Source organism: Dipodomys merriami, unplaced genomic scaffold (assembly GCF_024711535.1).
Source record: "Dipodomys merriami isolate MVZ:Mamm:240054 unplaced genomic scaffold, mDipMer1.0.p SCAF_19, whole genome shotgun sequence".
Taxonomy (NCBI): domain Eukaryota; kingdom Metazoa; phylum Chordata; class Mammalia; order Rodentia; family Heteromyidae; genus Dipodomys; species Dipodomys merriami.
The window spans coordinates 4,161,631-4,175,974 of record NW_027203270.1 but is presented as its reverse complement, the minus strand read 5'-3'; the positions used below and the strand labels follow the sequence as shown (position 1 = coordinate 4,175,974).

The following is a 14,344-nucleotide window of genomic DNA, read 5'->3' as shown; positions in this document are numbered from 1 at the left end:
GTACATTGTATGTGTGTATAGAAATGTCACAGTGAGAAGCTGTGAATGTGGCTCAGTGGTAGATTGCTTGCCTAGCATGCGTGAAGCCCTGGGTTCAATTCCTCAGTACATTGTTAGTGAAATAAGCTCCCTTCCCATAGCTTGCTTAGTCAACTCCTTCCCTTCTCCACAGCTTAGCATGCTCCCTTCCTAGGCAACACTAGGCACACTTAGTAAAGTAAATAATTAACTTCCAACCCCCTTTACCTTGGGATGGCACTTCTCTGGGGCAGCTACCAACCATATAAGGCAACAAAAGCCCCTTAGAGTGACCTTCAGGTCTGGGCTACTACTGAACCCTTATCTACTACTTGGGTAGCAGCCATAAATCCTAGTCCCCCATGATGAAGCCCCTGGCCTACACCGGGATCTCTGCCTCCTAGCCCCTTCTAGTCCCTCCTAAGCCTCCTAGGTTATATAGATCACCTCAGACAATAGCCGGTGATGCTTCTCCCCTTCTCCCTTCTCTGTTGTGAGAAGGAGTCTTGCTGGTCCCCCTTCCTGGCAATAAACCTCTCTTTGTTCTCTGTACCTGGATGGCTGCGTGGTTCTCTGGCAAAGTCTAATAATCTTTCACACATAAACAGAAAAATCTGTGGCTCAAGTGGTAGAGTGCTATCCTTGAGCAAAAGAAGCTCAGAGACAGTGCCCAGGCCCTGAGTTCAAGCCCCAGGACTGGCAAAACAAAAAATTAAAAAATAAAATAAAATCACAACCTAAAAAAAAAGAACATCCTCTGGGCTGGAATGTAGCTTAGTGGTAGAGTACTTCCCTAGCATGCATAAGGTCCTGGGTTCGATTCCATAGTATCACATAAAGAAAAATAAAATAGAACTTAAAAAAAAAGAAATTGCATAATGACAATGGAATTTTACACAGTCATTAGAAAGGATAAAAGAATGGCATTTGCAGGGAAATGGATGGATCTAGAACAAATCATGTTGAGCAAGGTAAGCCAAGATCAGAGAGACAAACAGCACATGTTCTCCCTGATATGTATATGTTAAAATTAAAATACAGTGAGATACTGGGGCTGGGAAGGTGGCTCAGTGGTAGAGTGCCTGCCTTTCATACATGAGGCCCTGGGTTCAATTCCTCAACACCACATCAGCACAAAAAGCCAGAAGTGGCACTGTGGCTCAATGATAGAATGCTAGCCTTGAGCTGAATTGCTCAGAGACAGCACCCGGGCCCAGAGTTCAGGCCTCACGACTGGCCAAAAAAAAAAAAAAAAAATACAATGAGATATGACAAAGTAAACATGACTCAAGTTACCCATACACAGTGAGAACAAAAGAGAATAGTCTCAGGAGAAAAGCACTAAATTGTAATACCCAAGCATCTCTTCATTTGTATATAAAATAATAGGCATGCTAAAAAGGACCCCGAAGATAAGGAAACAAATGACCTCTTTTTTTTTTTAAACAAATGACCACTTTTAATTTGTCCTTTCATTTTTATGATTTTTTTGTTTTTGTTTTTTTTGCTTATGTGGTGCTGAGGAATTGAACCCAGGACTTCATGCATGAGAGGCAAGTACTCTACCACTGAGCCAACTTCCCAGCCCTGTCCTTTCATTTTTAAATGACACTGTATTCTGTACTCTTTACCTCATATATGGTGCATACATGTGCATATCTGAGGGAAGGTGGAAGCAAAACACAGAATCAGTGGAAAGAGGGTGAAAAAATACGACAGGCTCATCAGCTGCACTAGACATTGATGAAAGTGAGCTACGCAACTCAAGGGAAGTGATGGGAGGCAGGGAATAAGAAAGGGAATGACTGATAGTACGTAAAAGGAAAGAACTATACATGTCACCTGATTTGTAAAAAAAATAGTTTTATTATTAAAAGTTATAGACTTCATAAAATAATGATGAATATCATTGTGAAGACTAAAATGTGTGACTTTTAAAAAAGGAAATGTCACAATAAAACTACCTTTGTACCATTAGTTATGCTAAATTTTTTTACTCTTTTTTAATATTATACTCTCGTAAGTCCTAGGGCTAAGGATAGGGTTCGACTTAGGGTTATAGTAAGGATTAGAGGTAATGTTAGGGTTAAGGATAGGCATATGTTTAGGGTACTGTTTGGGTTAAGGCTAAGGGTAGTGTTAGGAGAAGGGGTGGAGTTTAATTATTTTAATTTTAGAAAGTAGGGCTGGGATATATCTCAATGGCAAAGCGCTTACCTACCAAATGCAATGTCCTGGGTTCAATCTGCAGTACAAAAAAAAGAGACAAAAACAATAATAATGCAGTTAAAAAGAAATAAGCTGAGTGCTGGTGGCTCATGCCTGTAATCCTAGCTACTCCGGAGGCTGAGATATGAGGATTATGGTTCAAAGCCAGCCCTAGCAGAAAAGTCCTCTGAATTCAAGACTCAAAACTGGCAAATAGGGCTGGGAAGGTAGAGTGCTTGCCTTTCATGCATGAGGCCCTGGGTTCAATTCCTCAAGACCATATAAGCAGAAAAAGCCAGAAGTGGTGCTGTGGCTCAAGTGGTAGAGCACTAGCTCAAAGCCTTGAGCTGAAGAGCTGAGGGACAGTGCCCAAGCCCAGAGTTCAGGCCCTACAACCGGCAAAACAAAAACAAAAACAAAAAACTGGCACATAAATTAAAGAGTAGAGAAATTTTTAAAATTTGCCAGTGCTGGGGATGAGACCCAGGGTCTTAAACTTGGCACTGTACCACTGACCTACATCCCTGGCTTCCTTTTTTTTCTTCTTCTTCTTCAGTGTCACAAATTGAACTTGGCCTTGCATTACTAGGTATGCACTCTGCTAACAGCCCCTTTTATGTCTGAGCCCAGCTTATGCCACCATTCTCCTACTTGTGCTTCCCCAGTAGCTGAGATAATAGACATAACCACTGTGCCTAGCCATTGGTTGAGATGGAGACTCACAAACTTATTGTTGCTGGGCTGGCCTAGAATCCTGATTCTCTCACTCTTTGCCTCCCAAGTAGGGTTATAGGCTTCAACCACCATGCCCAGCCTATTTTTCCCCTTGAGATAGTGTCTTGCTATAATTGGCTTATAATGGCATCAGAATCATGATACACCTGCCTCAGCCTCCTGAGTGTTGAGATTAGAGGCATGTGCCACCACATCTGCACATTTTTCTTAACTTGCTTGACCTGACAGTAAAATATAGAATGTAGTCAACCTTGTGTCCTAAGACAGATTATCTGCCCTACATTGTCTACAGATACATTAATAGGCCAGTAACTGAAATTCTTAAGATATATTGATATTGAGCCTTATGAAATTTATAGATCTATTATTAAAGACTCTGCTATTAGTTTAATGACTGTTGTGTACAAAATACGCCAACATTTTTTGTACATATGTGAAAATGGAACTGGGTAACTTGAGGGGATGAGTGAGATTGAGATAAATGTGGGGGGGGGAAGTGATGGATGGGGTGATCAAGATGCAGTGTGCTCATAAATTGAATTGAAATTCCTTTGTACCACTATTTAAAGGTAAAAAAATAAACTAAAAACTTAAGATATGGCTAGTCAAAAATCATAAGCCAAGTGCTGATGGCACCCATCTGTAATCCTAGCTACTCAAGAGGTTGATATCTGGAATATATTGGTTTTTTTTCTTCTGCTAGTATGGGCAGAAGAGTTCACTAGACACCATCTCCAAAATAACCAGCAAAATTTAGGGGTGTAGGCATGATTCAAGTGGTAAAGCACCAGCCTAGGAAGTGAGAGGTCCTAACTTCAAACTCTTGTACCACTAAAAAAAGAGAACTAAAAATCTGAAACTGAAGTTTGAGATTTGAGAATTATTTGGTGGTAGTACTATAGTTCATACATACCACCTTTGTTTCTTATATAAGTAGTTCTTACCACAATTCAAAATGTCTTAGCATGGCTTTCATCATAGCTCTAATTGTAGAGTCCTTGCCTTAGCAAGCTTGAGGTCCTGTTTTTAATCCCTATTACTGGAGGGGGGTGGGGGAAGGTGAATAATATCAATATTCACACACAAAAGTCAATATTTTGTTGGGCATTGGTGGCTCACGCTTGTAATTCTAGCTACTAAGGGGGCTGAGATCTGAGGATCAGGGTTCAAAGCCAGCCTGGGAAGGAAAGTCTGTGAGACTCTTTTTTTGTTTTTTTGGTTGGTCGTGGGGCTTGAACTCTGGGCCTGGGCGCTGTCCCTCAGCTCTTCAGCTCAAGGCAAGCGCTCTATCACTTGAGCTACAGCGCCACTTCCGGTTTTCTGGTGGTTTATTGGAGATAGGAGTCTCACAGTCTCTCCTGCCCGGGCTGGCTTTGAACCCTGATCATCAGATCTCAGCCTCCTGAGTAGCTAGGATTACAGGCGTGAGCCACCAGCACCTGGCTATGTGAGACTCTTATCTTCAATAAATTGCTAGAAAACTGGAAGTGGTGCTGTGGCTCAAGTGGTAGAGTGTTTAGACTTGAGCTGAAGAGCTGAGGGACAGCGCCTAGGCCCAGAGTTCAATCCCCACAACTGACCAAAAAAAAAAAAACAAAAACCTCGCCGGGCGCTGGTGGCTCACGCCTGTAATCCTAGCTACTCAGGAGGCTGAGATCTGAGGATCGCGGTTCAAAGCCAGCCCGGGCAGGAGAGACTGTGAGACTCCTATCTCCAATAAACCACAAGAAAACCGGAAGTGGCGCTGTAGCTCAAGTGGTAGAGCGCTCGCCTTGAGCTGAAGAGCTGAGGGACAGCGCCCAGGCCCAGAATTCAAGTCCCACTACCGACCAAAAAAAAAAAAAAACACCTCAATATTTTACTTATAGATTATGTGCATGTGTATGGGAGTATATGTACGTATATGTTTGTGTACATTTGTGCATACACACTGGAGATATAGCTCAGTGGTAGAACACTTGCCTAGCATATATGAAGCCCAAGGTTGAATCCATAGCACAAGGGGGAAAAAAAGGAAAAAATGGAACAATCAGACTTGAGGGATATTTCTTTTTTGGGGTGGGGGGTTTTCTGGTCGTGGGGCCTGAACTCTGGGCCTGGGCGTTGTCCCTCAGCTCTTCATCTCAAGGCTAGCACTCTACCACTTGAGCCACAGCGCCACTGCTGGCTTTTTTCTTTTTGCTTATGTGGTGCTGGGGAATCAAACCCAGGGCCTCATGCATGCAAGGCAAGTGCTCTACCACTGAGCCACCTTCCCAGCCTGAGGAATATTTCTTTAGAACACAGAATCTCCTCTTCATCTCATTTCTTTCCCTATCTCAGATACCTCTGGTGTTCTCAGATATTTGTCCATCTTTAGCAAGATTTTTCTTAAAAACAACATAATGTCTTCCTACTTAAAAGATGTAATATTCTGGCACACTGAATTTGCAGAGGAGAAAATACCAAAAAAGTTGTTCCGTAAAATGACTGGGGAAATAGGGTGGTTCTAATATGATCTTGAAGAGATAATGGAAGACTATTGTTGAATATGGAAACTAAATTACAGGAAGGACAGAAAGAGAGTTGAAAGGAATGATATTATCTATTGTATGAATATAGAGCAGGTAAATTATTAACTGACATCTGGGACACAAAGAGGCTCAGGGACAGCATCCAGGCCAAGTACAAGCCCCACAACTGACAAAAAAAAATTATACTATATATAATTTATACACAGATAGATAGATAGATAGATAGATAGATAGATAGATAGATAGATAGATAGATAGATAGATGGGTGCTGTTAACTAATGTCTGTAATTGTAGCTACTCAGTAGACTGAGATCTGAGGAATGTGGTTCAAAGCCAGTTGGAGCAGGAAAGCCTATGAGACTCTCCAATTAGCCACAAAAAAAAAAAAAACAAAAAAAACTAGAGGTGCACTGGGGCACAGGTGGCTCACACCCAGCCTAGCTTGAGTCACAATTCCACTTCTGGCTGTTTACTTATTTTTGTGCTTCATTGGTGATAAAAGTCCAACTTTGGACGGCTATCCTCAGATGTCAGCCTCCACAATAGATAGGATTAGAGGCGAGAGCTACAATACCCAGCTTGTTTAGCGCATATGTGCGCCCGGGTGTGTGTGTGTGTGTGTGTGTGTGTCCTGGTCCTGGGGCTTCAACAGCTGCAACTGATTTCTTTTGCTGAAGCCAAGCACTCTACCACTTTGAGCCACAGAGTCACTTCCGGTTTTCTGGTTGTTAATTGCAGATTGTCTCCCCGACTTTCCTGCTCCTGGTGGCTTCCAAACTGTGATCTCAGCCTCCAGTGTAGCTAGGATTACAGGCATGAACGCACTTCTTTGTTTAGTTTTTAATCTGTAGCGATCTTTATCACCTTTCAGTTTTATTTCAAGGCGTCACCAAGCCTGCTAGGAAAAGGTTGCTGCTTGAGACCAGTAGAGGGGGCGTGGAATATGTAAATAAGCGCAGTGACTGATGGTCATTTGTATAATAAGACTATATTTCCTTGGTTTTAGCATATTCCGATATAAAGTGTGTTGGTATATAGTTGATTATAGGTTGACCCTCTTCTTAGTTCTAGAACTGTAGAAGTAAATACACCGCTGGAAAAAGTAACCCCATCTTTAAAGTGGTTTGAATCTGATGGTGAGGTACCAGGCTAACCGTTCCAACTCATACTTACCTGGCAGGGGAGATACCATGATCACGAAGGTGGTTTTCCCAGGGCGAGGCTTATCCATTGCACTCCGGATGTGCTGACCCCTGCGATTTCCCCAAATGTGGGAAACTCGACTGCATAATTTGTGGTAGTGGGGGACTGCGTTCGCGCTCTCCCCTGATTTTCTTTGTTAAACAAAAGAAGTAAGGGTTTTTGTTTGTGCCTTTTTGGCTCGCCAGTTTTTCAGAGTTCACTTGCTTTGGTTATTACTGCCAAGGTATTTTTGGCTACTTTAAGATTTCTTTGCATTTTTTAAATAAGGTTAGCCGTGAAAATGCTGTGCAGAGCTCTCTTAGGATTACGTGAGCATTTTGGTACTTTTTTTCTTTTTTTGCCAGTCCTGGGGCTTGTAATCAGGGACTGGGCGCTGTCCTTGAGCTTTTTTACTCAAGCCTAGAGCTCTACCACTTGAGGCACCACACCACTTCTGGTTTTTTCTGTTTATGTGGTGCTGAGGAATTGAACCCAGGGCTTCATGCGTGCAGGCAAGCACTCTACCACTAAGCCATATTCCCAGCCCTAGTACATTTCTTATGAAGCACTGTTGTCTTGGCCTTTGTTTCCTTTCCCACCTCTCCTTCCCATTCTACACAATAAATTAGTTAGCATACTTGCTTGGGTCTCATGCATGCAAGGCAAGCACTCTATTGGTCTTCTAGTTTTAAAGTGCTTTTCAGACTTTATGGAGTATGTGAGTTATTTCAGGATTTAGGTAATCCAGGATAATGCACCGCCCTGTGAAAAATACCACTGGGATCAGGATGTAGCTATTTTGGGTGGGTTATTGCACCTTCGAAAGCAACAAAATCCCGGCCGGGCGCGGGTGGCTCACGCCTGTAATCCTAGCTACTCTCAGGAAGCTGAGATCTGAGGATTGTGGTTCAAAGCCAGCCCGGGCAGGAGAGACCGTGAGACTCCTATCTCCAATAAACCACTAGAAAACCAGAAGTGGCGCTGTAGCTCAAGTGGTAGAGTGCTTGCCTTGAGCTGAAGAGCTGAGGGACAGCACCCAAGCCCAGAGTTCAAGCCCCACAACCGCCAAAAAAAAAGAAAAAGAAAAAGAAAACAAAGCAACAAAAACCTTACTTGTCAACAGATTTTGACTTTAACAAGAGTGGCATGATGTACATAGATGAGCTCAGGGTCTTCTGGTCTTATTTACACTAGATGCATTTCTGTGCCCAGGCCCAGAGTTCAAGCCTCACAACCGACAAAAAAAAACAAACCTTGGGCTGGGAAGGTGGCTCAGTGGTAGAGCGCTTGCCTTGCATGCATGAGGCCCTGGATTCGATTCCTCAGCACCACATAAGCAAAAAGAAAAAAAGTCAGAAGTGGCACTGTGGCTCCAGTGGTAGAGCACTAGCCTTGAGCTGAAGAGCTGAGGGACAGCGCCCAGGCCCAGAGTTCAGGCCCCACGACTGGAACAAAAAAAAAAAAAAAATTTAAGAAGCTGGGTATCAGTGGCTAATGCTGATAATCCTAGTTACTCAGGAGGCTAAGAGCTGAGGATCGTGGTTTAAAGCCATTTTGGGCAGGAAAGTCAGTGAGACATCTCCAGTTAACCACCAGAAAATCAGAAGTGGCACTGTGGCTTAAGTGGTAGAGTGGTTACCTTGGACTGAAGAGCTCAAGGACAGCACCCAGGCTGAGAATTCAGGTTCCACAACCAACCAAAAAAGAAAAAGGAAAGAGAGAAGAAAAATATTACTAGATAGATTGCACAAAGGATAGCCCTATAATAGATTGAGGTGCCTAGAATCTGAGGGTGAGATTCCAAGCAACAATTTCAAGCAGTAGGTAACTTATGTGCTGTGCTTTTTTTTTTTTTTTCTTTTGTGGGTCATGGGGCCTGAACTCTGGGCCTGGGCACTGTCCCTCAGCTCTTCAGCTCAAAGCTAGCGTTCTACCACCTGAGCCACAGCGCCACTTCCAGCTTTTTCTGCTTCTGTGGTGTTGAGGAATCGAACCCAGGGCTTCATGCATGCAAGGCAAGCACTCTACCACTGAGCCACCTTCCCAGACCCTTGCTGTGCTTTTTATATTAGAAATTTTCTCTGTGAGCCAGGCACCAGTGGCTCACGCCTGTAATCCTAGCTACTCAGGAGGCTGAGATATGAGGATCACGGTTCAAAGCCAGCTAGGGCAGGAAAGTCTGTGAGACTATCTCCAGTAAACTACTAGAAAACGGCAAGTGGCTTTGTGGCCCAAGCAATAGAGCACTTGCCTTGAGCTGAAGAGTACTGAGACAGCAGCCAAGCCCAGAGTTCAAGCCCCATGACAAAGCAAGCAAGCAAGCAGTTTTCTCTGTGACTGATAGTTCCCCCCCACACACACACACCCATACCCCTAGTCTGATACTAGAACACAAACTTGGTACCTGATGCTTTTGCTCACTGGCTAGCACTCTACCAATCGAGCCACACCTCCAACCCTTAAAGACTCATTTATTTTGTTTTGTTTGTTGTCGGTCTGGGCCTGGGCACTGTCCCTCAGCTCTTCAGCTCAAGGCTAGTGCTCTACCACTTGAGTCACAGCATCACTTCTGGCTTTTTTCTGCTATGTGGTGCTGAGGAATCGAACCCAGGGCCTCAGGAATGCAATGCATGCGCTCTACCACTGAGCCACATTCCCAGCTCCAAGGGCCATTGTTATATGTTGTGGTTTAAGAGAAAGTTCCTAGTGCTGTGCTGTGTGTGTGTGTGTGTGTGTGTGTGTGTGTGTGTGTGTGTGTGTGTGTGTGTGTGTGTGTGTGTGTGTGTGTGTGTGTGTTTACCCATATTTACCTATGTACCAACACGGTGGCTTAAATTCAGGGCCTCATGCTCACACTTGGCCTTTTTTTTTTTTTTACCCAAAGGCTGCCCCTCGATTATTTGAGTTACTCCTAACTTTCTGACTTTTGCTGGTTAATTGGAGATATATCTCATGATTTTTTTCTACCCAGGGTAGCTTCAAACTATGATCCTCAGATCCCAGCCTTATGAGTAGTTAGGAGGCATGATATTTGTGATGTTTTGGGTCCATGGTTTTTTGCCTCTCTTTTCCTCCATTTCTGCCTCATGATCTCTTTCTCTCCTCTCTCTCTCTCTCTCTGACCTCTGTCCTCTCTCCCCTGTCTCCTCTCCCCTGTCTCAGCAGTGCCACTATGTAGCTCAGGATGACCTTGATTGCCATCCTTCTGCTCCCTGTTAGTGGGATTTATATGTGTTGGGCTGCTGTGTTAATAAACCTGAAGGAGCACAGATGAAGGAGAATGGGAGGCTACTATAATCTTCTAGACATGTGAGAGATTTGTACAGAGAGGTAACATTGTGAGGTAGTTAAGAAGGGACCAGGAGGTAGCGCTGTGGCTCAAGTGGTAGAGTGCTTGCCTTGATCTGCAAGTGCTCAGGGACAGTGCCCCAGCCAAGCTCAAGCTCCATGACCCACCCAAAAAAAAAAGAAAAAGTTTTTTTTTTTTTGTCGGTCGTGGGGCTTGAACTCTGGGCCTGGGCGCTGTCCCTCAGCTCTTCAGCTCAAGGTGAGCACTCTACCACTTGAGCTACAGCACCACTTCCGGTTTTCTGGTGGTTTATTGGAGATAGGAGTCTCACGGTCTCTCCTGCCCGGGCTGGCTTTGAACCGCAATCCTCAGATCTCAGCCTCCTGAGTAGCTAGGATTACAGGCGTGAGCCACCAGTGCCCGGCTAAAAGTTTTAAAAAATTGGAAGTGACGCTGTAGCTCAAGTGGTAGAGTGCTAGCCTTGAGCTGAAGAGCGCAGGGACAGCGCCCAGGCCCAGAGTTCAGGCCCCAGGACCGACAAAAAAAAAAAAAAAAAAGAAGGGACCAAATTTTATTTGGGATGGATAGATAATAGATCGATCGATCGATCGATCAGTCCTGAGACTTGAACTCATGGCCTGAGCACTGTCCCTAGCCTCATCTTGCTTGAGGCTAGGGAATCACCGGCTTCACTTCTACCTCTTTGGTGTGTATGTGCTCATCCTGAAGCTAGGTCAGGTGCCCCAGTGCACCTCCAGTTTTTTGTAGTTAATTGGAGAATCTCATGAACTTTCCTGCCCCAGCTGGCTTTGAACCACAATCCTCATATCTCAGTCTCCTGAGTAGCTACGATTATAGACATTAGCTACCAGCACCCAGCTTTGGAATACACACACACACACACAATATTTTTTTTTGTCAGTTGTGGGGCTTAAAATTGACCTAGGTTCTGTCCCTGAGCTTCTTTGTGCTCTACTACTTGAATAATGACAGGACTTCTGGTTTTTGAGTGGTTAATTGGGGATAAGAGTCTCATAGGGACTTTTCTGCTTGGGTTGGCTTTGAACCATGATCCTCAGATCTTAGCCTCCTGAGTAGCTAGGATTACAGGTATGAGCCACCAGCACCGGCAGGAAAAAAAAATGTGTGTGTGTGGGAGGGGTGTCGTGGGGCTTGAACTCTGGGCCTGGGTGCTGTCCCTTAGTTCTTCAGCTCAAGGCAAGTGCTCTACCAGCTGGCTTTGCATGCATGAGGCCCTGGGTTCGATTTCTCAGCACTACATAAGCAGAAAAAAAGCCAGAAGTTATGCTGAGGCTCAATTGGTAGAGAGCTAGCCTTGATCTGAAGAGCAGAGGGACAGTGCCTAGGCCCAGAGTTCAAGCCCCATGACTGACCAAAAAAAAAAGTCTCATGGACTTTCCTGTTCCAGCTGGCTTTGAACCACAATCCTCAGATTTCAGCTTGTTGAGTAGCTAGTATTACAAGCGTGAGCCACTGGTGCCCAGCAAGAATATATTTTTAAGAAAAAAATTCTTGCTGAGGGTTGTGTGTGGGATATGAGAAGAAAGAAAGTAGAAAAGAGCTATTAACTTCCTACTCTTCAGGCTGAGATCTGGGGATCATAGTTTAAAGCAGCCTGGGGAGACAAATCCCTGAGACTCAGATCCAATTAGTTAACAAAAACGAGGAAGTGGACCTGTGGCTCAAGTGGTAGAGCCTCAACATTGAGTGAAAAAGTCACGCAAGAGCTAGAGGCCTGAGTTCAAATCCCTGTGCTGGGGCACCAGCACACACACACACACACACACACACACACACACACACACACACACATCTTTTCTAGGAGATGAGGGTATAGCTCAGTAGCAGAGTGGCAGTCATCATGTGCAGGCCATTTGCTTTCATTCTCACTGAAGAATTAAACTTGCTTATTTAGAATAGTTAGTATTGAGAATGAGCCATTTGGGCAGTAGCATCCTTCCTCAAGAATAATTACAAGTAAGGTATGGTAATTAGGAAATCTGAGCTGAGATGAGAGTTAAGGAAAACAAAGTTTCACTAAGGATTTTTCACTTTAATTTGGCTTCCTTCCCATAGACTCTGAGGTTCTTTGGAACCAGAAATGGACACTTATACCTTTATATCCCTAGCATTAAGACTGCAGCAAATACTTGTTGAATTAATAAGTGAATAAATGAATGAATTGGCGAAATGGGCTATTCTGAGCACTTGGGGGGGTGGTTATTTAACTAGTAGGGTCAGTCTTGATTCCATAACACTTGAAAGTTCACCTTTCTGTGTCTGTTTTTCAACATCTGTAAGTTGGCACCAGTAGCTCATGAATGTAATCCTAGCTACTGAAGAGGCTGAGATTTGAGAATTTGGGCTCAATGTCAGCCCAGGCAGGAAAAATCCTGAGCACTGAGCAAAAATGCTCAGTGACAGCATTCGGATCCTGAGTGAGTTCAAGTCCCAGGATAGGCACAAAAAGAAAAAGAAAAAGATGGAGGAGATAAGTAACTGCTTCCTAGAGTAGTAAATTGGTTTAATTTCATTTTAATTTTGCTAGTCCGGGGGCTTTAACTCTTGGCCTGGTCATTCCTGAGCTTTTGTGCTCAAAACTATAGCTCTACCACTTGGACCCCAACTCACTTCTGTCTTACTTAATAGTTTAGTGGAGAAGAGAATGTCTTGAACATCCCTGCCCAGGCTAATTTTGAACTGCAATCCTCAGATTTCAGCTTCCTGACTAGCTAGGATTACAGGCTCAAGTCATTGGCTCCTAGCTTAAACTGGTTATGTAAAAGACTTAGGAAAACCTCGTTGTTACTCCTTACTCTTTTTTTTTTTTGATGCTTGTGGGCTAGAAACTTGAGACCTGGGAGTTGTCCTTGAGCTCTTTTGCCCAAAGCAAGCAAGCACTCTTACCATTTTGACCCACAGCGGCCACTTCCAGTGTTCTGGTGGGTTATTGGAGGTAAGAGTCTCACGGAATTCTCTGCCTGTGCTGGTTTTGAATTGTAATCTCAGATCTCAGCCTCCTGAGTAGCTGGCATTATAGGCATTATAGGCTAGGATTATAGTCATCAGCCCCTCAGCTCATTTTTACTTGTTTGTTGTTATTCTTACATGATTCACACTTGAAAACTACACTTTTATTTATTTATTTATTTATTTTTTGGTCGGTCGTGGGGCTTGAACTCTGGGCCTGGGCGCTGTCCCTCAGCTCTTCAGCTCAAGGCGAGCGCTCTACCACTTGAGCTACAGCACCACTTCCGGTTTTCTGGTGGTTTTATTGGAGATAGGAGTCTCGCGGTCTCTCCTGCCCGTGCTAGCTTTGAACCGCGATCCTCAGATCTCAGCCTCCTGAGTAGCTAGGATTACAGGCGTGAGCCACCAGCGCCCGGCCTACACTTTTATTTTTATGCCTATTAAAGAAAATGTAATCCATTTCTGTTGTTCAGCAGGCTGTAAAACAAAAAGAAACTACAATTTACCAAAAGCATGCTGATAGCTTGTGAGTGATTGGCAGCAGTTCTGCTTCCTGGAATTCCGAGTACGGGAAGTCCCCTTCCTGACGTCATCGTAGGAGGAGGGTGCATGTAGATGAAACTCCGGTGCAACCTGGGAAAGCTGTTTCGTCCAAATTAATGCTTTCCTTTGGAGTGTAATTTATTTGTCTTTCGAATAGTGCCAATGATAAGCTTATTTTGTGCCATTGAAGGTCATTTTGTGACAATATACAGCTTTTAGGCAACCATTTTATATTCAGACCATACGTAAAGAGTGCTATGCACTCGGGGCTGAGACAACTGTGAAGTACGGGAACTCATACTTACCTGGCAGGGGAGATACCATGATCACGAAGGTGGTTTTCCCAGGGCGAGGCTTATCCATTGCACTCCGGATGTGCTGACCCCTGCGATTTCCCCAAATGCGGGAAACTCGACTGCATAATTTGTGGTAGTGGGGGACTGCGTTCGCGCTCTCCCCTGGTATTTGTCTCAAAATTAGTACCAATGATTCTTACCTGTATTGTACTTTCGCATAACCTCGCATGTTAGCTTTTTCAAAGCCTAAGCTTGAGTTTTTGTTGAGGTGGTCTAGTTTTTTTTTTCTGGTTTATGTTTGTTTAAAACCAGTCCTTCATTTTGATCTTCCAAGTAAATAGGTATTTAAACAGGTGCTTAGCACCTCACCTCACTCAGCTGTAGACTTTTGTAAAAGTTAAAGGACTAGGAGAACTTATAGAAGCTTAGGGAAAAAACTGAAAGAGAGGACTTATAAACAAGTAAATGACTCTAGGTCCACTAGGGAAGAAACTTCCATAGTTTCAACTTTGTGTTAGAAAACTTCAGAGCAAGATCATGCCTGTAAAATGTGTGTGTGTGTGTGTGT

At 43.9% G+C, this 14,344-nt stretch overlaps 1 protein-coding gene and 2 non-coding genes across 9 annotated transcripts in view; all 3 read left to right on the top strand.

The window, feature by feature from the left end:
* Positions 1–14,344, top strand: part of Tex14 (testis expressed 14, intercellular bridge forming factor) — a 115,429-nt gene that overhangs the window by 6,143 nt on the left and 94,942 nt on the right. The window lies entirely within an intron of this gene.
* Positions 6,641–6,804, top strand: LOC138831235 (U1 spliceosomal RNA). The gene has a single exon (XR_011373181.1). It is a non-coding gene; the product is annotated as a U1 spliceosomal RNA (small nuclear RNA).
* LOC138831184 (U1 spliceosomal RNA) lies at positions 13,778–13,941 on the top strand. Its single transcript, XR_011373135.1, has one exon. It is a non-coding gene; the product is annotated as a U1 spliceosomal RNA (small nuclear RNA).